Here is a 26,404-nt window from a genome sequence, read left to right as displayed (position 1 = left end):
ACTCGTAGGGTTAGGCAGCGTTTTTGCTAATTGCTAAATAAGCCTAAAAAAATAGAAACCTCTAAAATTAGCAATGTTGCCTTAGTATATTATGCATGTATTATACATATAAACCTTCCTCTTGAATCACTCTATCTATTGAAAAAAACCGCATCAAAATCCGTTGCGTAGTTTTAAAGATTTAAGCGCACATAGGGATATAGGGACAGAAAAGGCGACTTTGTTTTATACTATGTAGTGATAACTATCATCTTAATACTGTACTATATTACGTGCATGCATGTATTTTGATCAGTCTTTCGTATTGAAATATCCCAATGTGTATAGGTGGTATGAGGTTCCCTGATGTAATTATGTTATATAACAGGATCTTTGTAAGAACTACCTGAATGGGAACGGGTGGTCTGTTTTCTAATACATAAGAACCCTCAGTGCCGCTATGTATCGCCGTTTGACCAGCCGCGTCTTCGTTTCGTTAAATAAAATAATATTTTCTATATATATATATATATGTAGCGAATTGAGGCATGTCGAATTTTACATCGTGGAATAACGGTCTACAAAATACCCAGAAATATAATCCCAGATGTTGAACACGGGCGGGGTGCCAACTGGAACCCGACAACGAATAGCTGGCGGCAACCCCGAGACGTTTATCTGGGATATTATTGAAGGGTATTTCGGTAATTCAGTGCTCAACCCTCGTTTGGTTAAGACGTGCCACCATCGACTGCCCAAGCCTCGTCTTCAGGTAACTCCGCTGCCATCCGTTTTATTTATTTGTATTTTCACATTTTTTATTTTGCCAATAAATAACGGTCACATTATGTAAACACCACTGTTTCATTTCGATTTACCTCCATTCACCGAGCCACATCATTTTACCCTAAAGTGGTGACCCCGACGTGATCTTTCGGAAAATTGGATTTGGACTCGTGAATGGAGGGTACGTAGAAAATGGTGTATTTTACGTGACCGTTATATTTTTTTTTGTTTCAAAATTTTAAATATTTTTAATTCGATTCGTTTTCAATTTTACCTTCAAGATTCATTTTCATTTTATTCCGATTAATTTCATTATTTCCAATTAATTTTAAAATTTTTTTTTTGTCAAAATTTTTATTTCACAATCTTTTGGAATATTTTTATATCACTGCTTAACCATCAGCGTCTCGGCTGAACATTTCTTTCGGCGCTATGTTTAAATCATAATGTCTTCCTTCGCTCGCCGTCTCCGTCATAATGGCAGATATTTTGATTTAAAAGGCTTTGGGCAGCTTCGATCGGATACCGTCGTTATTTGTTTTTTCTGAATTAACCTAACGTATGTGACTACGGATTAGTCACAGAGCAGCTCCAGAAGCTAGGTACCGATTGCAGTCACCGTAGACTCGTATGTCTTCGCCGAAGTACCAGAATTGCTAACGTCTCGTCGTCGAAGAAAATAAGCTACCACGTCGTCGAACAGTCGATCCTCCCACAGCGTCGATTACGGGAGCCCTGCCTGAAGAATAGCTTGTTTTCAACGTCGTCGATGGACCACATTCAAGTGCCAAAGCGACGATGATGCAACGGTATCTGTAGGACCGGAAGATATCAACAGCCGTACCAGATCGCAACCGTACCAACCACAACCGTTTCGAACTATCATATTTTTTCAAAGCCCATTTTACACAGCACATTTTGTTTGGTATACGTTTTTTTTTGTATTTGATATTTTTTGCAAACATTTTTGTATTTTTGTTGAAGTAATTTTATGTAAAATTCTGGCAGGGGAGTATTGTAGCGAATTGAGGCATGTCGAATTTTACATCGTGGAATAACGGTCTACAAAATACTCAGAAATATAATCCCAGATGTTGAACACGGGCGGGGTGCCAACTGGAACCCGACAACGAATAGCTGGCGGCAACCCCGAGACGTTTATCTGGGATATTATTGAAGGGTATTTCGGTCATTCAGTGCTCAACCCTCGTTTGGTTAAGACGTGCCACCATCGACTGCCCAAGCCTCGTCTTCAGGTAACTCCGCTGCCATCCGTTTTATTTATTTGTATTTTCACATTTTTTATTTTGCCAATAAATAACGGTCACATTATGTAAACACCACTGTTTCATTTCGATTTACCTCCATTCACCGAGCCACATCATTTACCCTAAATATATATATATATATATATATATATATATATATATATATATATATATATATATATATATTAGCGACTGCTACTAGCCTTTGGGCTACCATGCATTCACCTACAGCAAGTTCAAAAGTTGGCAACGCTGGTAGATTGGTACCATGCGGTTCCCGGCTATAAAAGACCCGACGACGTCTCGCCCTGTTTCTTTTCTCCACCCTCCTTGTAACACTACCACTTCCACAGCGCTACCGTACTTCCTTTACCTTAACCTAATATCCTGGTCAATTCTCTCGTCGACCACATGTTTCCATTTGAATCGAAATAAACGCGTATTTCTTCAACTAGTGTTTTTAGTTCTTGTGCAAATTCTTTCCATAAAATCATAGTGAATGTTCGGACAAACAATCGCATCGGCAGCCACACATTCCGACCGACCAACCAGACGAACATTCCTACAATATCACTACATAGTATAAAACAAAGTCGCCTTTTCTGTCCCTATATCCCTATGTGCGCTTAAATCTTTAAAACTACGCAACGGATTTTGATGCGGTTTTTTTCAATAGATAGAGTGATTCAAGAGGAAGGTTTATATGTATAATACATGCATAATATACTAAGGCAACATTGCTAATTTTAGAGGTTTCTAACGTGATGTCGTAAATTAACCTATTTTTTTAGGCTTATTTAGCAATTAGCAAAAACGCTGCCTAACCCTACGAGTTAGATCAAATTAATGTACTACAGTATTGTACACCATAAAAAGGTCTACAAAAAAGTCCGCGATGGTATATGTTTATCTTTTAGGGATAACCCACATTAACCATTTTTATTGTTTACTTTTTACGTGAGAAAATGGCTTATTTACGAAGCTATTTTAAGCAATACGGCATTAATCCTTATCGAATTAAGTACCTTAAATACAGTGTGCAATTAATATAGATCAATATGGTTCCTTACAGCATGTAAATTAAACAAATATTTTCGGAGATACTACAAATTTAAAATTTGCGTTTAAAAATGTGTAATGTAATAAAAATTGTATGAATTTAGATATTCCAAAGATAGCAGGAAATCTTCATAGTAAGTATAGGGGAAGAGGAATTGTTTTACTCCAAATTTAATGCGTGCAGGCCAAGGGCAGTAATGAATGAACCAAAAATACTGGATCGATTTTAATCATGTTTTCAATGAGTGACATAGGCATATATATTTTATGCCCGTGCAAAGTCGGAGCGGGCCGCTATGTTTTTATATACAACGTTCATATTTTTTCTGTAGTGTATTTAATTTAGTATCAGTATTGCACCCGTGCGAAGCCGGGGCGGGTCGCTAGTACTAAATATAAACTAAAATCAAGGTATATGACACTTGGTAATTTGAGGTTAATTTAAAATTACAATTTGTGCATTTTATTTTCCCAAGTATTTGAAAGAAACTAGATACAATGCTGAATACACTTTTTCGTTCCACATAGCTGTTAAAAGTTTAAGAAAATCAAATATCCATCAACAAATATACATAATTTAAACTTTTTCGTGTTGTAGTAACTATAAATTGGGTAAAATTAACATTATTCAGCAGCCTTCTCAAATACATTTTCATCTGTATTACTTGCACTTATTTTGTGAAGTGTTTTACTTCATTTTGTTCAATATTCTATCATATTTGATAGCTAGCAATCGACGAATCCATTCTGTTAAAATTTAGGATATCTGCTTTGAAAAAAATGATAATGGTTAGGAATCGGTAAAATGATGGTTAGGAAACGTTAAGTGACGTCAATGTTTCGTAAAGTTTCTGCTGGCGTCTAGTTTTTAAATTTCCATTGTTTTTTGTAAATATATTATGTTTTTTAGTATATGCCTGTCACATATTATTACAAACAATCAATATTTCTATGATTCTTTATCACAGTCATCATGTCTCTTGGTATATGACGGAGAATTATCATCAAACGTTTCTAAAAGTGTTAGATGGGCTTCGATAGCAGAATAACTAAGTAATACTTATGTTTATATTGATAAAGGCCGAAACAACCGAATTTAACAAATAGGTCAAGGTATTTAACGTTTTTTTACACTGATACCTAGTACTTTAACCAATATATATTAATGACCAAATTGTAATTTTAGCAAACAAAAAAATATATTGTACTCACTTAATATAACATATAGAGGCTTAAAATGAACAACAAAAAACAAAAGGGGAGCCACTGAACCATAAGGACTAAAATAAGCTCGTTGGGGCTAACAGTAAAAATAACGACTTCGAAAGTTCAACCCACACCCACGATGACTGCAGAAAAAAAAGGTCTGGTAAATGGCGCGTATAAAAAAAGAGCTTAGTTTGCGACACCGTGCTTCAACGGTTGTAGTATCATTGATCGTTTATAGTAAAATGGCTCTGATATATTCATAAAGTGGCTTCCTATTTGTTTAATTTAGTACGTGGGATTACTGTTTCAGTGTAGGTCGGATATTGGTTTGCTTTAAAGGATATTCGTAATGTCTGCAGAGACAATACGAGGGTCGAGTGATTGCATGTTTTAGTAGCGTAAAATCAAATGTCTTAAGGGGGCATTCTAGTCTAGAAGTGTGAGAAAATCGATTAGTATTTTCAAAGTTTAAACATTTAAGAATATAGTCTTAAGAGGATTTTTCAAAATTTAAACTATATTAAGATATACAGTTGTTTTATTGACGCGGCCTCTAAAAATGAAACTTTAAACTCATTTCTTTTTTCTCGAAAGTACTTTTTTCATGATATCTCAAATTCTACCAAACAGACCTGCTTGAAATTTGGCGTGAGCCTTAGCTATAAATTCATTTATCGCACAAATAATAAATACATTTTGAGAAATCCTATTAGGGACATATTCTCAAATAGTTAAACATAAAAAATCGGTTTTTCCAAATCTCTAGACTAGAATATTTTTTTTTTTGAAACGGTTTTTGAAAGTAAACAATGATACACTGAATTCTCATATCAAGATTTCGGACAAAAAAGTTTGTTGTTTGCGTTTCATACCAGACGATTATGGACCCAAATGTGGAAGGGTGTTATTCAGCCAAGATGCAGTCTCCAATGTTTTATAAATAGGAGATCTTTTCCTATGTATAAAAGGGATCATAAAAAATCACGGATCATTTACCTTACAAGTTCAATATTGGAATCAGCAGTGGTTTAGCACAAAATCAGAATTTTCAAAAGAAAAGTACAAATATAATTTATTGTTTCAATGAAATTTTCAATATTTTTTCACTTTTCAATGAAAATAAGTTAAGAGGTTTTAAAATTGAAAATTATAACTCGTATTTCTTCAATGAACCGGGTGTATTGGTGGTGATACTGATAGCAATATTTTGATTCATTAATGAAAGATGCTTGATCTTGATGATTTGGAAAATTAAATTTTAAAAATCCTTTTCACAACCCATTATATTATACTGGTAAAATAAACGTTTTTTAATTATCATTAAACATACAGACGATCCTTTGAATTTTTCATTAAAATTTAATGTTGACATTACAAAAAAACCGTCCAGAATAATAATTATTTCGCTAATTCAATATTATGTGAAAAACAACCAATTTACAAAACCCAAATTATTAAAATTGTTTAAAATAGTGATGAGGAAATAACAAACAACCGCCGGCCTTTATCAACAAATTTGTTTACACCGCGGGAGTAATTAAAAATATTCAAATATGCCGTAGCGAAATTTGAATTATTTTTGCCGTTATACCGCAGGCTATACGTCCTTATCCTTTCTTTGCCGAATCTTGGTCGTTCTTGTCTCGCGACCGTTTCTCACGAGAATAAATAAATCAACCGCCAACACAACTAAATGTCTGATGCAGTGACGTCAGGTCACGTTGGAAATCTGTAAGAATCTATTTTAAAATAAGATTTCGATCTGGATTTGTGGTCGGTTTAGCTGTTTCTTATTATACGAAAAGCACATGGCGCACTTATTACAACTAATTTTCCTTAATATTGTTCTTCAAACTCATCTCTGAACTTAATTAGCCTTTGAGTGATACTCTGGTGCTAGTGCACTCCCCAAATAGTCCATTCAAAATAACAGTGAACTCACGTCATCAAGATGTATAATGTATTGCCTATTGCAGTTTGTAAATAGACTTCATTTTAATACCATACACTATTATGTTGCCTCTGAACAGGTCACCGCATCAGCTTATAAAACTATTATTATAAAAGTTAAATGTCTGCAAAATTCTTCAAAACATTAGTCTCGTCTTGACGAATTTTAAGCTTCTACCAGAAACTAGATTATTCGGTAAGCTCCCATTTTGGGATTTAATCTTGGTGCTGGTAAACCATTGTTTTGTAAGGTTAAGAATTTTGTTGTGTATGTAGCGACCGCTACAACCCTTTAGGCAACCACGCATTCACCTACATCAAAGTCTAAGGTTGGCAACGCTGGTGAATTGGTACCATGCGGTTCCCAGCTATAAAAGACCACCACGACGACGTCTCGCTCTCTTTTTATTTTCTCTACGCCCCTTGTAACAGTACCACTTCCACAGCGCTACCGTATTTCCTTTTCCATTCTCTCATCGACCACATGTATCATTCAATATTAAAATAAACAAGTGTTACTCAACCAGTGTTTCCAGTTCCCGTGCGATTCCTTCCATAAAATAGTAGTGAGAGTTCGGACAAACAATCGCATCGATAGCCACACATTCCGACTGACCAGACGAACATTCCTACAGTTTTTTATAGCTTATTCGATGCCCTTTAATATAAAAGTAAATATAACTTGCAATAATTGGCAACGTTGCATTCAAATCTCTCTTGCAAGTCTTGCAATTATTCTCTTTCTTACCAAGAAAGTGCGTTAGGGAGGTAAGTATTGATACTATTAAATGTTATTATAGCGTCTTGCAGCTGCACTGAACATTAGTATGGACGATGGACGAACTATACATAGAATAAGATTTAAATTACTAGTATAAGTTGTACAGCAGATCACTTACTGAAATCATATAATAATACTTCAATCCTAAAAAGGCACCTGGTATAGATGACATTTCACCTAGATTATTGAAAGAACTACCACGAAAAGCAATCATCATGTTGACATATATATTTAATGCCTGTTTAAGGCTGAAATATGTCCCGGAATGCTTTAAAATGGCAAAAATAATTATGCTCAAAAAACCTGACAAACCTGCAGAACAAGTCGAATCTTACAGACCTATTTCGCTACTACCTGAAATATCGAAGCTATTTGAAAAACTGATATTTATACGTGTTAAACAATTGGTAACAATACCAGATTTCCAATTTGGTTTTCGAAATCACCATTCAACAATCGATCAAGTGCACAGAGTAACTACAGCTATTGAAAGAGCTTTTGATCAGGTTTGGCATTTGGGATTAATCTGTAAGAGTCATATTTATTCAGAAGAAAATTTAGAGTATCGCAAGAAATGGCGTTCTCGACATTTAAAAATATCTCGACTGGACTTCCACAAGGTAGCGTCTTAGGACCTCTCCTGTATCTGCTCTACACTGCTGACATTCCAACAACAAAAGAAACACTTCTTGGAACCTTTTCTGACGACACAATTATTATGGTAAAAGATATATCTCTGCCTAGGGCAATAGAAAAAGTGCAAGTGGCAGTCAACAAAATCTACAAATGGACGAAAGATTGGAAAATTTAACTTAATAGCTCCAAATCTGTCCACGTTAATTTTGCATTGAGGCGAAATAATAAAAACTTAATTATATCACTCAATGGATGCCCGATTCCTCAAGCAGAATCAGCTAAATACCTTGGAATCCATCTTGACGGGAGATTAAATTGGAAGCATCACGTTAGACAAAAAGCAAAACACATTAGAACTAACATAAAACAACTATACTGGTTAGTCAGAAGATACTCTCAACTTGATCTAAAAGCAAAGAGGTTGATCTATAATACAACTATAAAGCCAATTTGGAAAAATGGGGTGCAAACATGGGGTTGCACTAAAAATTCAAATCAACTAGTCATACAACGCTGTCAAAACAAGCCGCTATGTAACCAATGAAGAACTGCACGATGACCTGGAAATCAAATGGATTTGCGAAGTTATCCAAGATTTCGCCTTGAAACACGAAAGAAGATTACTAAATCATACTAACGTGGAAGCAATACAACTGTTGGACAGCGCGCAGGATGTCAGGAGATTGAAACGAACAAAACCATACGAACTTATATAAAGCGTATACATTTAGTGTAAACTATAGCTATAAGTTAATAATTAATAAATAAATATGATTTTATAATTGAGGAATACATACTGATGTATTTTCTCGCAATCGTCTTGCTTGTTAATTAATCCAAGTACATAGGAAAAGTAGTAATAAATTAATTGTAAATTAAGATTGTACTAAGCGTATCTAATAAAGATATTATAAAAAAAATAATAATACTTATTGCCCAAGTTGTTCTAAGAGATTAATAATAAAAAAATATATCGTTCTTGGGATTTCGGTTCAGGTCAATAAAGCGGATGACCTAATACTTGGTCATTGTGAACAAGAACCAAGAGTAAGAAGACTTCAAGGATATCGAAAAAAAAACAATAAACGCTGCTTTGCTTTTTTATTTGTATAGATATTAACACATTTTCCAACAATTATGGAAAAGAAAGGATTAAGGAAAGATGCAGCGATCAGCTCCGAAGAAAAAGAAATGTAAATCATCCAAAAACGACGTGAAAATAAGAGTGACATTGTCCGAGGTCAGACCGCAGCTGCGGCCGTTCGCCAACTGCAAGATTTAGTGAAGAATATTCAACGCCCTGCTGAACTGCCTCGAAAATACATACCTTCTCCTAGGATTGATATCGATGATGATGATATTCATCTTAACAAAACAATCAGTTATTTTTTAAATGAAACTTGTCATTTCCTTCCATTGAAATCGAATTATTAACTTAAAATAATTAACAATTAAATACAATATTGATGTTTTTTATTTATTTTAGATGTACGCCTGCCTTGGTCAGCATCAAGACGGAAGCTGATTAGAATTCTCTACGCTCAGTTGGAAAGAAGGCTACCGTGAATTTTAACAAAGCCAGCGCGAACTGATCGAATCGTTCTTCGAATACTCTTGAATATTATTTCAAACTTTGTAGCGAAGTTTTAATTATAAGGGTAATTATAAACTCGACACGCCTTAACCATCAAGTTTGAGGGGTAAAAATTAAACTCCGCTAAAAGAGAAGTGTTTAAAATTAAAAGTGTTGATGAAATGAAAATAAATCTTGTTATGTTAATATTCTTCAATTAGGGTGTTTAATGGTATCTTTTATTAGGTATGTTGAGTATATCTTAATTAATTATTACAATTTTTTTGTATTTGCAAATTAAAATTAAATTAGATTAATCTAAGTTCATAATAACACTTATATACACTTTATATAAGTTCGTGTAGTTTGGTTCGCTTCAATCTTGAATTCCTGTGAGTGTAAATCCATTTGATTTTGAGGCCATCTTGCAGCTCTTCGTTGTTTACGCAGCTATAATAATTGGTAATTAACCATAGAACATGGTTTGAGGTATTAATGCAACCTGACAAGTCCAAATACGTTTTATTATTGGATGGTAAACCAATCCCTTTTGACCAACGTTTCCAACTTAATCTACCACCAAGATGGATGCTGAGGTTTTAGCTGATTCTGCATGAGGAATAGGGTATAAGTGATTATAAGTTAACTGTCATTTGTAATGTGCAAAATAGATATTTTGGGTGTTTATGTGGCTCCATGAATGGAGCTAGGATGACATGAAACTGTGGAGTTTACATTTACATGTGTGACCGTTATTTATTGACAAATATATGGAAAATGCAGTATATAACAGGCATGGCCGCGGTGTTACCTGAAGACGAAGCCTGGACAGTTGATGGTGGGTGGCACATCTGAACTGAACGATGGTCAGTCCCTGAATAATCGAAAGTAGCCTTCAATAATATCCCAGATAAGTGTCTCGCGGTTGTTAGATATTCGTTATCATTCACTACAGGGCGCTGCTAGCCTTCCGTATGTAATCAACATCTGGGATAATATTTTCTGGGTATTTCATAGGCCGTTTTTCTAGGACGTGAAATACGACATGCCTCAATATAAGAGTGGTACTAAGACACCATCCTGCAGAATTCCAGCCGAAATAGGTTTGAACATTACCTCGACACTCTGATCATCTAAAATGACAATCAACAGACGCCAAATCTTGTGAGTATGCAGGTTGCGTGAACCTTTCATTAAAATTGCAACAGTGTATCGTACACCTCTATTACATATAAATGTCGAACGTTGTCATGCGAAGGAATGGTTTTACGTCTGTTGCTTAGTTTATTGTTGTATCTTAACGTAACAGTTCTTCATTTAAATCGTTCAATTAACTCTGACAGAGCTTAACGGTGATCTCAGCAAATGCAAAGCGTGATATATGTCACTTTTTGTTATGATATCAATAGTACAAGGGCAACTTGATAGTAAAAATTCATCTTATATCTCACAATGACCTCCTTATAACTTAATAACAGGTCACTTGAAAAATCTCCGGCCTGACACATAGATGGCGCTAGTAGAATTAAATTCATATGTTCAAAAGCCCTAATCTTCAAAAGATGCGTGTATAAATTTGATAGCTGTCGGATCATTAGTTTGTGAATTATAGCATTTTGAGTGAAGCAACTCTTGAAAGGATTGGTATGCTAAGTTTAGACGTGGTGAAATGAGCACCGAAGACGGTTGTTACCGACGAAAACATCAAAAAAATCTACAAAATGATTTTGAATGGCTGTAAATTGAAATTGAAGGAAATAGACAGACACACTAAAGATATCAACTGAACGTGTACATCTTATCATTCACGAATATTTGGATATGACAAAGCTCTATGCAAAGTGGGTGCCGCGCGAGTTCACTTTTGACCAAAAAGGAACGACGAGTTGATGATTCGGAGCTATGTTTGAAGATGATCAAGCGTAGTAAACCCGAGTTTTTGCGCCGATTTGTGACAATGGATGAAACATGGCTCCATGATTTCACTCCGAAGTCCAATTGACAGTCATCCGAGTGGACTGCATACGATGAAACCGCTCCAAAGCGTGGGAAATCGCAACAGTCGGATGACAAGGTTATGGCGTCTGTATTTTGGGAAGCGCAAGGAATAATTTTCATTGACCACCTTGAAAATGGAAGGATCATCAACAGCGACTATTACATAGTGTTATTGGACCGCTTGAAGGACGAAATCGCCGAAAAACGGCCGCATTTGAACAAAAAGAAAATGCTGCTTCAGCAAGACGATGCACCGTGTCACAAGTCAGTAAAAACGATGCCAAAAATCCATGAATTGTACTCATGTATTCTCCAGATCTGGCCCCCAGCGACCAGAACAGCAAATGTTCTCATATCTCAAAGGAATGCTCGCTGGGAAGAAATTTTCGTCGAATGAAGATGTGATCGCCGAAACTAAGGCCTATTTTGAAGCAAAAGACGAACAAAATGGTAGTGAAAAGTTGGAGAGTCGCTATAACCAGTGTATCACCGTGTTTTACTATGGTAGGTCAGGGGGACTTTTCAATTGACCTGTTATATTTAGTCCAGCGTTAATCCAATTTTTTATTCCTTCCAAATAATACATTTCCTCACGGTCCTCAAAATAGACATTTGTTTCAGTGATGACCTCTTTATTCGATCCAAATCTCCTATCGCCCAGTCATTTCTTCGGGTCAAGAAACGGGAAATAGTCTGAAATAGAACGGGATCGCAGTACGAATTTCAAACTCTCCTCATTTTCATGTAAAAGTATTCTAACAGCTGCTTCATTAATTCCCAACTCCTCCGAACGTTCTTTATACATGTCAACTGACTTTACGTCGAATAATAGTTGTAATTCGCTATTCTAATATTACACGATTAAAATTCAATGAACCAGAGTAACAATTTCGATAATAAGTAAACACTGTTGATTTGAAAACGTAATAAACACTTATCAATCTTAGGTTTAGGTGCATTCATCTTTTAAATTCAACGTGACGAGATAAGACGGAATCAGAACGGTATCCGGCGTTAGTTAGGTGTTGTTTGTTTTGAAAATTGGGTCGCCCAACTTGTGAAATGTTTTCTATATGTTTTGAATGGCGATGCAAGGTCGCCGCTGAACACATTCACATAGATGTCGGTTCCCGGTTGTGTTGATTATCGATCGCGATAGATACCGAGAAAAACGCGCAGTGTATTGCGGTTATTTCACTATGATGAAATAACACCTTGATTGCGTTGTTGGTCAGTGTAACGGTCTGAAAGTGTCGATCAGATTCGAGGAATGAACGTTTTAAATAATCCTATTAGATCACGAAGAAATATATTTATTAAAAATATTTAATTTAGAATTGTTTTAATTTAATTTTTGAGTGTTCGAACTATAGGGTAAATTGACAAGGCTCGGTGAATGGAGGTAAAACGAAATGAAACAGTGGTGTTTACATTATGTGACCGTTATTTATTGGCTACATAAAAAATGTGAAAAATACTGTAGCGACCGTCAGATGTTTCGAATTTTCCCGCAATTATCAGCAGCCCACAGATCTACTCGAGGCGTTGCACATACCTGAAGTTAGCACCCACGGTAAGGTGGCAACAAGTGGTACTGACAGAGGGTACGACGTGGCAACCTCGGGTGGTGAAGCTAGGGGATGACGCGACGCCTCGATGTTCTTTCCGTTCCCGACTCTGAGAGTGATCAGACGTGCCACTGTTCGTAACATCTGAAGGTAACCCTGCCACGTGCATTTCTTTATTTTTATATTCATATAGTGTGATTTTGTTTAGTGTATAATATCTGGTTTAGTGTTTAATATCTGGTTTATTGTATAATATCTGCTCGTCAAAAATTAATAGTGTTTCTGCATATAATTATATTCCATTTGAACGGAAATAAATCATCAAAGATATTGTCTTTATCTAACCGCACCTGTACCCTAAAATACAAATGATAAAAAGGATAGCAGCGGTGTTATCTGGTAACGCGGCTTGGGCAGACGATTGTGGTACGTCTAAACCAAACGAATAGTCGAGTACTGAATGATTGGAAACACCCTTCAATAACATCTCAGATAAACGTCTCGGGGTTGCCAGCTATTTGTTATAGGGTTCTAGTTGGCGCTGCTGGCACCCCGCCCGTGTTCAACATCTGGGATTATATTTCTGGGTATTTTGTAGATCATTATTCCACTATGTAAAATTCGACATGCCTCAAAGTCGCTACACAGTATTTATTGAAAATAATCGTTCCATTATTGCCACTCGAAGATTGCGTCAAAATATCCTAATCGTCCAGTGCCTCACAAAACCACAACTTATCTTTTACATGCGAATTTTCGACAGTACGGTACGATAGCAGACGGGCCTCGTTCTGGAAGACAAGGGACGTCTCGTAACGCTGAAAATGTGGCTCTCGTGTACGAACATGGTAGCGGAACTTTTGCCCCACGTTATATTATTAAGTTATTCAATATAGTGTGCAGTAAGGTTGAATGTTCGACATTCATTACTTTTGTTATTTGATTTAAACTACCGGTAATGAAGCCCATCAAATAATTTTTGAAACTTATGGTGGATATGGATTTGAAAGTGGTGTTTTTGATGTCAATGAAAAATCACTCAAACTCAAGAGTTTAAACATTCAACGAAAATTTGGACAGTTTAGTTGTCAGTTGTTTTATGAGGTTTAAGGTGATGGGAAAGATCCATATGAAGAGGAATGGCTACTATACGAAATTGTTGAAAATAATATTTCGAACAGTTTCAATGTCACGATTTCACTGATTGACAAGTAAAAAGAAGAGCGTATTACGACTATTGATGAAAAGTGAAACTACTGCAACAATCCCAATCGGAATAAAGTCATGGGTGGGTCCAGAAGAGCCATCCACATCGACATTTAAGTTGAATATACATGAAATCAGCAAGGTGTAGCGCATTATGTGGCGCTAGAGCTGAATGAAATTGTTACTCATGGTCGTAGCACGCGCGTGATACATGCGCTCTCTACGAAAACTATGTCACACTGTTCGTAAGGGACCCAGCTATCACATACTCAAGTCACGACCTTCAAAACATACATTCTCGCCATCTACAGCGTTTGTCTCCATCATATTTGAACCACCCTCGTACAACAAAATCAATCGAATTATTTCTTATAATTATATATAAAATTCCCAATAAATTATTAGCAATAAATTCATTCATTCACCTTTAACATTAAACGATCACAGTCTCTCTCAAGAACTTCTGTTTTTCCACGGATTCAACATGATTAGCTTGCGATTCTCTTAGCTCACAGAAGCGTATACCTTCGTTCGAGTTTCGACATAACCACGTCGATTCCATGGAATTACCAAGGCAATCTCGAATAAAAATATTACGTTATTATAGTTAAAACGATTTTTGTTTTAACCAGAATCGTTTTAAGGTTTCCTGCAAATAATATACGATGTAGTTATGGTGGAAATAGTCATTGCTTGGCATTGAGAATCCTAAATTGGCAACCAGAAGTGTTTACCATATATTTAAATAATATCTAAGATTATCTACCTTTTTTAAGAATCGATTATTAATAAAATAATGTAAGTTAGAACTGATTATATTAAGGGTTTTTGATTTATTGTATTCCTGGTCTTTTTTGCGATTTTTAAAATAGGAAACACCTTTTCTACCATCCAAGGACTTTGTATATAAACATCATTTCTATAAATAATGGTTTATATAATATCTTTTATTTTTAGTCATAAATGCTAGATTAAATTTGTCTAATTTTATTTCGACAGGCCATCGAAGGAGACGAGAAGAAGTATTCCAAATGTTTCGGTAGTCGTGAGTGCGAATCGCGTTCATAAATGGATATAAAAAAGTAGGGTTGTGAAGTTACTAACTCCATACAACTTTCAAGATCCTCAAAACATATATAGATAGGTTTGATGATAAAATTATATACATATATAAATAAAAATGAATGGCCAAAAAATCCAGAAACCCCACGGTAAATTGAATAATTCTTTATTTTTGTTGTGTTCGTTATTGTCAGAAAAAGGTTTGACAAAAAAAACTTTAAAAAAGCTTACTTGAGATTTTTCAAATATTTACAAATATTTTTTATAAGGAAAGAGCGGAAGATATTAACCTGAGAGAAAACATTAACCACCATCCGATTCAGCGTAAATTTCTTGTGTTATAACATGGAATTTTCAATAAACTGCGATTATCTGAACGGAAATGACACAAAAAAACCTGAAAATGGCCAAAAATCGCAACTTTTCACGACTATATATATATATGGAAAAAGTGCTAATTTTTTTTACCTCTTGGAAAAAGATATAACTCTCAGAATACATGTATTTTGAGGCGAAATAAACGAATATCCTTATTATACTGGTGTAGAATTAATATTTTTTATGATATGTGACATAAACAGAAGTCCACTTGTTTTTTGAAAATACCGTTTTCATTCCACAACTCACAAACAAGCAGCTGTATGAAATTTATTATACCACCATTCGATTCAGCGTAAATTTCTTTATAACACCTGGAATTTTCATTAACCTGCGATTATCTGAACGGAAATGACACAAAAAACCTGAAAATGACCAAAAATCGCAACTTTTCACGACTATATATATGGAAAAAGTGCTAATTTTTTTTACCTCTTGGAAAAAGATATAACTCTCAGAATACATGTATTTTGAGGCGAAATAAACGAATATCCTTATTATACTGCTGTAGAATTAATATTTTTTATGATATGTGACATAAACAGAAGTCCACTTGTTTTTTGAAAATACCGATTTCATTATATAACTCACAAACTAGCAGGTGTATGAAATTTATTATACCACCATTCGATTCAGCGTAAATTTCTTTATAACACCTGGAATTTTCATTAACCTGCGATTATCTGAACGGAAATGACACAAAAAAACCTGAAAATGACCAAAAATCGCAACTTTTCACGACTATACATATGGAAAAAGTGCTAATTTTTTTTACCTCTTGGAAAAAGATGAATCTCTCTCAGAATACATGTATTTTGAGGCGAAATAAACGAATATCCTTATTATACTGCTGTAGAATTAATATTTTTTATGATATGTGACATAAACAGAAGTCCACTTGTTTTTTGAAAATACTGTTTTCATTCCATAACTCTCAAACTAGCAGCTGTATGAAATTTATTATACCACCATTCGATTCAGCGTAAATTTCTTTATAACACCTGGAATTTTCAGTAAACTGCGATTATCTGAACGGAAATGACACAAAAAAACCTGAAAATGACCAAAAATCGCAACTTTTCACGACTATATATATGGAAAAAGTGCTCATTTTTTTTACCTCTTGGAAAAAGATGAAACTCTCAGAATACATGTATTTTGAGGCGAAATAAACGAATATCCTTATTATACTGCTGTAGAATTAATATTTTTTATGATATGTGACATAAACAGAAGTCCACTTGTTTTTTGAAAATACTGTTTTCATTCCACAACTCACAAACAAGCAGCTGTATGAAATTTATTATACCACCATTCGATTCAGCGTAAATTTCTTTATAACACCTGGAATTTTCAATAAACTGCGATTATCTGAACGGAAAAGACACAAAAAAACCTGAAAATGACCAAAAATCGCAACTTTTCACGACTATATATATGGAAAAAGTGCTAATTTTTTTTACCTCTTGGAAAAAGATGAATCTCTCTCAGAATACATGTATTTTGAGGCGAAATAAACGAATATCCTTATTATACTGGTGTAGAATTAATATTTTTTATGATATGTGACATAAACAGAAGTCCACTTGTTTTTTGAAAATACTGTTTTCATTCCATAACTCTCAAACTAGCAGCTGTATGAAATTTATTATACCACCATTCGATTCAGCGTAAATTTCTTTATAACACCTGGAATTTTCAGTAAACTGCGATTATCTGAACGGAAATGACACAAAAAAACCTGAAAATGACCAAAAATCGCAACTTTTCACGACTATATATATGGAAAAAGTGCTAATTTTTTTTACCTCTTGGAAAAAGATGAATCTCTCTCAGAATACATGTATTTTGATGCGAAAGAAACGACAATCTATGTTATGTTGCTCTAGGATTTATAGTTCTTACAATATTTAAGAGAAACACAAATCCACTAATTTTTATCATGAGTTATCATTGTATAATTTAAAAATTAATGTATAAAATTCGTTATGTACCATTCGGTTCAACGCAAAATTTTATAATATCTGTATATAGATACCATTATCTGAACAAGAATGGCAACAAAAACCTCAAAAAGTGACTAAAAATCATCAATTTTCACGACTGTGCTGATAATTGCTTCACAGTTGAATGCCATATGCTGATATTATCTTAATGATGATTTTGTACTCCAACATGAGAGACTACGGTGACAAAAACTTATTCAAGGTCACAAGATTAAATGAATATCTCCCATCGTTTTGAATATCCGAGTTTAACTCTCACAGAATATCGTTTTGGCGCTGTTATTGATATAATACCATAATAAATGAAGAAAAAATATATGGAAATATGTATACATAACTTAAAGTTATTTCTGAACAGGATCAATACCACTCCAAGACAAAATTTAATTAATTTTCGAGGTGTTGTTTGTTAATTGACTCCATCCAATAATCCGAAATGACTCAATAACAAGAAACGTGCGCTATACCGAAGGTAATGGCAACTTCTTATAAGGGGATAGGAGACGTAATAAATTCAACCAATTTGGCGAGGTACGAGACGAAAAAAATGTTTTAATCGCAAACAGGACCGATTATTTCCACAGTAAGTTTTACGGCATTTCGAGGTCACGATTTTATATATTTTGTCGAATTATCCGGTTGTTGATATTTTAAAACGTTTCCCAATGTTAATTGCTACGAATCAAATATATTTTTTGCTGTGATATTGGTGCTTTCTTTACCCCTCTCATTCAGAAAAAGATCCATATCTCGAAATATCGATTTTTCTTTGCAACAACCAGGAAAAATGTCGATATTTACAAAAAATATATCGATAATTCTAAGCCAGCTAAATACCTCGGAATCCATCTTGACGGTAGATTAAATTGGAAACATCATGTTAGATAAAAAGCAAAACACAATAGAACCAAAATAAAACCACTATACTGGTTAGTCGGAAGATGCTCTCAACTTGATCTAAAATCAAAGAGGTTGATCTATAATACAATTATAAAGCCAATTTGGACCTATGGGGTGCAAATATGGGGTGCAAATATGGGGTTACACTAAAAATTCATATCAACTAGTCATCCAACGCTGTCAAAACAAGGTTCTCCGATTGATTACCAACGCCTATCGCTGCGTAACCGACGAAGAACTGTGCGATGACCTGGAAATGAAATGGATTTGCGAAGTTTTCCAAGATTTCGCCTTGAAACACGAAAGAAGATTATTAAATCACACTAACGTGGAAGCATACAACTGCTGGACAGCGCGCAGGATGTCAGCAGATTGAAGTGAACTAAGCCATTCGAACTTATATAAAGTGTATTACTATAGCTTTAGTGTAAACTTTTAGTCTAAACTATAGGCCTTATTATAATTTTATAATTGAGGAATAAATATTGATGTATTTACCTCGAACTCGTCTTGCTTGCGAATTAATATTAATTAATTAATAAGTACAAATGAAATGTAGTAATAAATTAATTTGTAGTAAGCGTATCTAATAAAGATGTTATCAAAAAAAATTGTAATGAAAATAAAAATATTGACATATCGGTCCAAAAAGTAATAATATCCTTTAAACATTTAAAAAATAGTGTAGTATTCAATGAGCCCTTAAAAGTAACCACCAAAATGTACTGAACAGGTTTATTAAATACAATTGAAACGTTTTTTAACAAGTTTAAGAAATATTTTTAATTTGTTTTTTGAAATAATATCGATATGAGTTGGGTTTCAAGGGATAACGTCAATGTTGAGACCACTCCCTTATCCGCTCTATAATGCTTATATCCCAACAAAAAAGTACTTGGAAGATTTGCTGACGACACAGCAATCATGGCAAAAGATATATCTCTGCCTAAGACTATAGAAAAAGTACAAGTCAACAAAATCTACAAATATATAGATAATTCAAAAGAACATTTTCTTTTTTGAGCTAAACCATACATGTCATTTTTTAAACTTTTTCGAAACCAGCCAAGTGGTCCTCTGCAAGTGCGTTCCCCATCGATCCAAAAATAATAGTCGGGTGTGGTTAAAATTCCCATCCAAGAGATTGTAACAGTTATTTGACTGTTTTTGCTGTATGAGACATCTTATCATGTCTTTGGGCGTATTGTGAACGTGTTTCTATCAAAGTACAGATGAAATTGATCATTTGTTGTTGGTAGGGATCAGTATGACGGCTTCGGCAGTTCATAATATAGTCCACCAATCTGATCGCACTAGACACAGACCATAACTTTGAGCAAACTATGGCTTTCAGCGCCTACAAACTGATAAAAGAATACATCCTGATTATTATTGTAACTTTTGGGGCCAGTTGAAAATCAAATTCAAGGAACCAATTCTGGTTTACGGAACAAAACATCGTTTTTTATGGATATCTCAACTACGACACGTAAATTAGTACCAAACAAAGTATCTACAATACCCGGAGAACACTTATCTATTAATTATTAGGTTCAAATTAGATTAAAACACTGTTAAGCATATCGTAAATATTGTGAAATTCCAACAAAAATATATCTATCTGTATTATTTTTAATTAAAAAGCTAATTTCGATAAGAAACCAACGAAACAAAAGGTCGAAAAGAGAAAAGAGACTCGACAGGAGATGATATATTAGACAAAAAGGATCATCAGGGATTCTAGACAGTTTTACATCTGTTAAGAACGACCCTCTTGAATATAAACGGATGGTAGAAGGAAAACCGTGAAGAATGTCGTTGGAATATAAATGCTTAGATTACTTTTAAAAAATCGAACAAAAAAACGTTAAGAATTTAATTAATACAGGTATGTCAAAATCATAAGGTTTGGGTTTTGGTTTTGTTTAAATATGTTGGTGTCTAGCGTATGAAGAGTTTCGTTTATATTAAAATAATATTGGAGGGACCGTATTGTCAATACAGTTGTTCTTCTTTTTTAATAAAATAAAATAGTTAAGTACAATGAAAGTATTCGTTTTAAACCCCATACGTTTTCTAACCGATATTTATTCTTTATATACAGGGGATAGTCAAAGTAACATGAACAATGTGCAATATAATACATCTTGTTGTATGTTGGCAATACTGTTTCCGCGTTAATAATGTGACGTTCAGTTTATATACCAAGCCATGTAGGTTATATGTCAGTGTTAACGAAGGTGGTCCAAATATGATCGAGACAAATACTCTGACACGTTTATTTACTATTGAAAAAATGTACAGTTCTTCTAGGTATTTCCCCTCACTAGTTACGCATTTTGTCCATCTATCCGGAAGTTTTTTGATGCCGGTATCGAAGAATTCCTTGGGCAACATGCGGCTCATTCTTGACGGTTTCGCAGTCATCATTAAAAGCTTTGACCCATCTAAACACGACAGCCATACTCAGGCACTCACTACCGAACTGATTTCGCAAACGCACAAAAATTTCCGTCTTTTTAACGCCCTTCCACACTAAAAAACGAATGAAAATACAATGCGCTACGGCGGTCGGCACTTGACGTTCACTCATGGTGGACTCATAGACGAAAACTATGCCACACTGTTCGTAAGGGATCCATCCTATTGGATAACATTTAATGTTTAAACATCCTAACATTTGATGATTGGACGGATAGTTCCAAAATCCAGCTGGTACTCTTATTCGTTGGCCGAATTACTACGAATAAATATATCGACATCCTCGATGATGAAGTTCTTGATATGACTAGCATATTACTACGAAACTCTGCTGCACTTCAGGATGATAACTCGCCCATACACACAGCCAAAGAGGTTCAATCTTGGTTTGGAGAGCATGAGAATATCATCAAACACCTTTCCTGGCCAGCACAATCATCAGTCCTCCATATAATTGAACCATTTTGATGAGTTTTAGAACAGAGGGTGGGAAGTAAATCCTCCAACATCAATGAAGCTATTGACGGATGTTTCGGTAAAAGAATATCCCATTAGAAACCATTCAGACACTCTAAAAATCTATTCCGCGACGAATTTCAGCCATTTTAAAGACAAATGGTGTCTCCTCGTCATATTAATAAATGAATATAGTGTATGCCTACTATTTTGTCCATTCCTTGTATAAGCAAAACATATCAAAGTCTCATAAAAGACCGGAAAAATAATGATTGCTTTTTATACGAATTGTTATGTGTTATTGTTTAAAACTATATCAATTTTGGTAGTGTATGAGTAATGTGCAGCTTCCGCGAATACATAAAATCATAACAAAATTCTTACTAAAATAGATCGTTGAGATTAGAAGGATCCATAATATTGTTAGCTCTTTTAACAAACAATTTGACAAAAATAGTTTAAGTACAGTAATTTTTTTAGAAATATATTTTTTGTTTATATAGAGAAAATAGGACATTCAATAAGTTACCAGATGCATTATAAGAACAGAAGAAACTATATTCTTAGGTGTAGTGCAGGCCCTTATAAGGTTTGGTATGACAATCTCATTCATAGATTACAGAAAATGTTACCGAAACAACACATTAAACTATTAAAATCATCCAGAATGCTTACAGTGAAACAAGAAGAAGCCTGCATAATACAGTTTAAGCAAAAACTTGGCTTGATGCCGAGTTTCCGGACACTGCTCCAGGAAAATCAACCATCAAGGATTGATACGCTAAGTTTAGATGTGGTGAAATGACCGCCGAAGACGATGAACGCAGTGGACGCCCAAGAGGGGTTGTTACTGACGAAAACATTTAAAAATTTCACAAAATAATTTTTAATGACAGTAAATTGTAATTGAATGAAATTGCAGACACTCTAAAGATATCAACTGAACGTGTACATCATATCATTCACGAATATTTGGGTATGAAAAAGCTCTGTGTAAAGTGGGTGCCACGCGAGCTCACTTTTGACCAAAAACAACGACGAGTTGATGATTCGGAGCAGCGTTTGAAGATGATCAAGCGTAATAAACCAGAGTTTTTGCGTCGATATGTGACAATGGATGAAACATGGCTCCATCATTTCATTCCGAAGTCCAATCGACACGATGAACCCGCTCCAAAGCGTGGGAAAACGCAACAGTCGGCTGCAAGGCTATAGCGTCTGAATTTTGGGATGCGCATGGAATAATTTTCATTGACTACCTTGAAAAAGGAAGGATCATCAACAGCGACTATTACGAACCGTTATTGGACCGTTTGAAGGACGCAATCTCCGAAAAACGGTCGCATTTGAAGAAAAAGAAATTGCTGCTTCACCAAGACAATGCACCGTGTCACAAGTCAGTGAAAACGATGGCAAAAATCCATGAATTGGACTTGGACGAATTGCTTCCTCATCCACCGTATGTTCCAGATATAGCCCCCAGCGTTCTACCTGTTCTCAGATCTCAAAAGAACGCTACAAAAATGGCATAGAAAAGTTGGAGGGTCGCTATAATCAGTGTATCATCATTGAAGGGAATTACGTTGTATAAAAAATAATAATTTGGCCAAAAAAATGTGTGTTACTATGGTAGGTCGGGGGCTTTTCAATTGACCTGTTATACCGAGACCTTCAGAGATCGACTGGCAGTCAGGACATCAGAAGAATCGCAAGGAGACACTGGGAGATACTCAATTCTCATCGAACTATTACAACTTTTGGATAACTCTAGGACAGAACGCAGACTCAAAAGAATCAAACCATTTGATCTTAAAAGAAAATTATCAGCGACTATATAAAGACTATTTGTAGGGTTAGTAGATATAAAGACAAGTAATAACGTAATAACAACACTAATTACTCTACACACTTGTATTGGGTTGCAGAGGATCTGTGAAGATATGCTTATATATTCTTTGAAGAAATTAAGTTAATATATATATATATATATATATATATATATATATACAACGTATTTACCCAAATATTTTGGAATATATTTAAAAACAGTAATATTGTGAGCTATATTTACACAATTTAAACGTAGTTATTTTTTATTGGTGTAGTAAAAGGATCACAATTAATAAGATAACCCAGACTATTCATCAATATTCACCGGTATCATGACCATACGTGCCATTCTAACATCGACCAATATTAAAAACTATCCGGACATCACTTACCAACTTCACCGAAAGACGGTTAAATGAACAGCGAGCATTAAAAAGACGACAATACTAAACTCACTACCGACTCGAACACATGTCACTACTCATCACTCCGACACTAGACCTGGAGGAACCCACGTGGCACGACCGGTCGGATCAAAACAAAAATGGGCACTTGACTGAAGGCGGCGTTCGCTCGGTGTCCTGGGTCGCGACAGACCGACGATGATGTTGCGCACGACGTTGTCGCCGCAGCTTCGACACGAGACTGAACGTTGGGAGACGTGCGTCCGTGTGTGAAAGGCGAAGGGTCTCGCTGAGGATCGAAGGATCACGTTAAATTCGTCGGGTTACGTTCCGATAGATAATAATCGTACGACTTGGTGATGAATGAACGTTAAAATTATCATTTATCAAGCCTATAAATTAATTTTAAGGGATTTACAACTGATGGTGTTATTGTTTATTAATCTATAGCTACCGCTACAGCTCTTTAGACTACCACAAATACACCCACGCCAGATTCTAAGGTTGACAACGCTAGAGGATCGGTCGGATGATAGAGATATTCATCGATGGTGAATAAACATCGATTATTCTTAATTTAATTTAAATTTGTGGGTACTGAAATTGTAGTAAAGATATATCACTTTCTAGATTAGTTACTATAAAAGCGATAGACTTCCAACCAAAACAGACAATTAAAGATAATTTTACAAAATAACGTAACCATAGAAATGAAGAAACGATTGCTACAAAGAAAAAATGTTAATATACTTGCAGAGATGCATTAGGCTGTTCCAGAGCCATTAGGCTATTCCAGGACCATTAGGAGTGTTGAATTGATGAATGAACAAACTGAAAATGATGAATTAACGGAGAATTCTACAACACAAGTGGAAGAAGACCAAACTGTATGGAAACATCATTAGAAACTTGTTAACGAAATTAATAACATTTTGTCTGGTCAACCTGGCACGAATATGCCTATGTGCCACTAATGCTAATATGCCACGAAAAAGCGCTGTTTAACAAGGCCCATTACTTTAGATAAAAGTTGTGGGAACCAGGCCACAAAGACTTTATTATTATAAAGAACACTCAAGGCATAAGGAAAACTACAAAATTAGAATCTAGAGGCCAAAGTAGACGAAAACATATTTATGCAGCTGGTGGATGTGGATTTTTTAATTATTTGTACAAGTATGTGGTACTAGTACTGTATGAACATTTACTTTATGGTTATAGTATTTTTGCAGGTATTACTTATGAGGACAGAATAAAAATGTGGACCCATTGCTTTCGAATCCACAATACAATACTTCGAATAAAAAAACCTTAAATTAACAAAACCCTTTAAAACTAATTTATGGACCATAGAGAGAGAATATATCTGAGCTTCTCAGGTCAGAGATAGGCGACTGCTAATTATTTCAATGTTTTGTACTGCATGACGTGTATAAGAAAGAGTATTTTTAAATATGTTTTTATTTCAAGATAATCATAAATCGTTCTGACTATTTATGCTATTTACAATTCCATCTCACAATTCGATATTTCAGACCTTTTTTTGTTTTGGGTCATTTGTGTTTAATAAGATATACTGATACTCAACAACAGAGACAATTACCCTGAATGGCAACACTGTTGATACTTTTTCGGAGACCATATGAGATATTTTAACACCTGCAAAAAACGTTAGAGCTTCATAATAATTCATTTGTTGACTTTCAGAGCAACTACATTTTTTGTTATGATGATTTATGGTGTTCCATTTATTATTATACATATATATATATATATATATATATATATATATATATATATATATATATATATATATATATATATATTATCCATTTATCTTTATCTGTTATAATTACCTACATAACTATAGAGTATAAGTTATCACTATGTTATAAGAAGCTGATGCCAAAATAACTGATATGTAGTTATGAATTCTTGATAATTCAAAGAATAGCTACATAAACTCCACTGAAAGTGGTTCCTGTCGGTTCTTGATGGCAGCGTATCTAGCGTGTTTGCCTTTGGCTTTTTTCTTTGTACGCATTGCACGTTCATCATAGTCGGAGCTCGAGAAGTAAGTGCACATTAGTAAGAGTGTTGCTTATGTATCTATTTGAGATTTCACCCTAGATAGGCCCACTAACCCTAGTGCCAGGATCTTGCGTGTCTGCTTACCTCGATTTCATTGCACGTCCATTATTGTTAGTGTTAGGGTACCACGCACGTGTTACTTTCCCTTCATACTAGCATGTGTATTATTGCTAACAATTATCGCTATTATCCGTTTATTATTATCATTGTCAGTTATTGATATTATCCGCCTATTTCGAGCCCTTGATTTGTCAATCATTATGTGGCGACCGCCACGACCCTTTAGGAAACCACCAATTCACCATCAACAACTACAAAGGTTGGCAACGCCGGTGGATTGGTACCATGCAAGTTCCAGGGTATAAAAGACCATCACGACGACGTCTCGCTCTCTTTCTTATCACCGTCCCCCTGTAACAGTACCACTTCCACAGCGCTACCGTACTTCCTTCACCTTAACCTAATATCCTGTCAATTATCCCATCGACCACATGTATCAATCGTAAGTTAAAATAAACAACTTTGATTCAACCAGTGTTTTTAGTTCCCGTGCAAATTCCTTCCAAAAATAGTAGTGAGTGTTCTGACAAATAATCGCAGCGGCAGTCACACATTTCGACCGATTGACCGACCCGACGAACATTCCTACAATTATATCTAACTTCAAGACTTGAATGTTGTCACAGTCTATAAGCTTGAAGTTATTCAAATACAATGCTCAAGGCAAATTCTATATGTATCTCTCCGATATTGGATGGATGACACAGGCAGAAGCTTCAAAAA

At 34.9% G+C, this 26,404-nt stretch overlaps 1 protein-coding gene and 1 long non-coding RNA gene across 2 annotated transcripts in view; both read right to left on the bottom strand.

The window, feature by feature from the left end:
• The window catches only part of SNF4Agamma (SNF4/AMP-activated protein kinase gamma subunit), a 167,229-nt gene that overhangs the window by 57,730 nt on the left and 83,095 nt on the right, over positions 1–26,404 (bottom strand). The gene's annotated exons all lie outside the window — the stretch shown is intronic.
• Positions 1–26,404, bottom strand: part of LOC143202545 (uncharacterized) — a 32,524-nt gene that overhangs the window by 2,900 nt on the left and 3,220 nt on the right. Inside the window, exon 2 of the long non-coding RNA XR_013007177.1 lies at positions 23,519–23,819. This is a non-coding gene — a long non-coding RNA (uncharacterized LOC143202545). The remainder of the gene's footprint in view (positions 1–23,518; positions 23,820–26,404) is intronic.

This window comes from Rhynchophorus ferrugineus, unplaced genomic scaffold (assembly GCF_030347505.1).
Source record: "Rhynchophorus ferrugineus isolate W39M unplaced genomic scaffold, kcgeb_rfMv2 rfM9, whole genome shotgun sequence".
In the NCBI taxonomy this organism is placed as follows: Eukaryota; Metazoa; Arthropoda; class Insecta; order Coleoptera; family Curculionidae; genus Rhynchophorus; species Rhynchophorus ferrugineus.
Note: the sequence above shows the minus strand (reverse complement) of the source record. Positions and strands in the feature narration are given on the sequence as shown.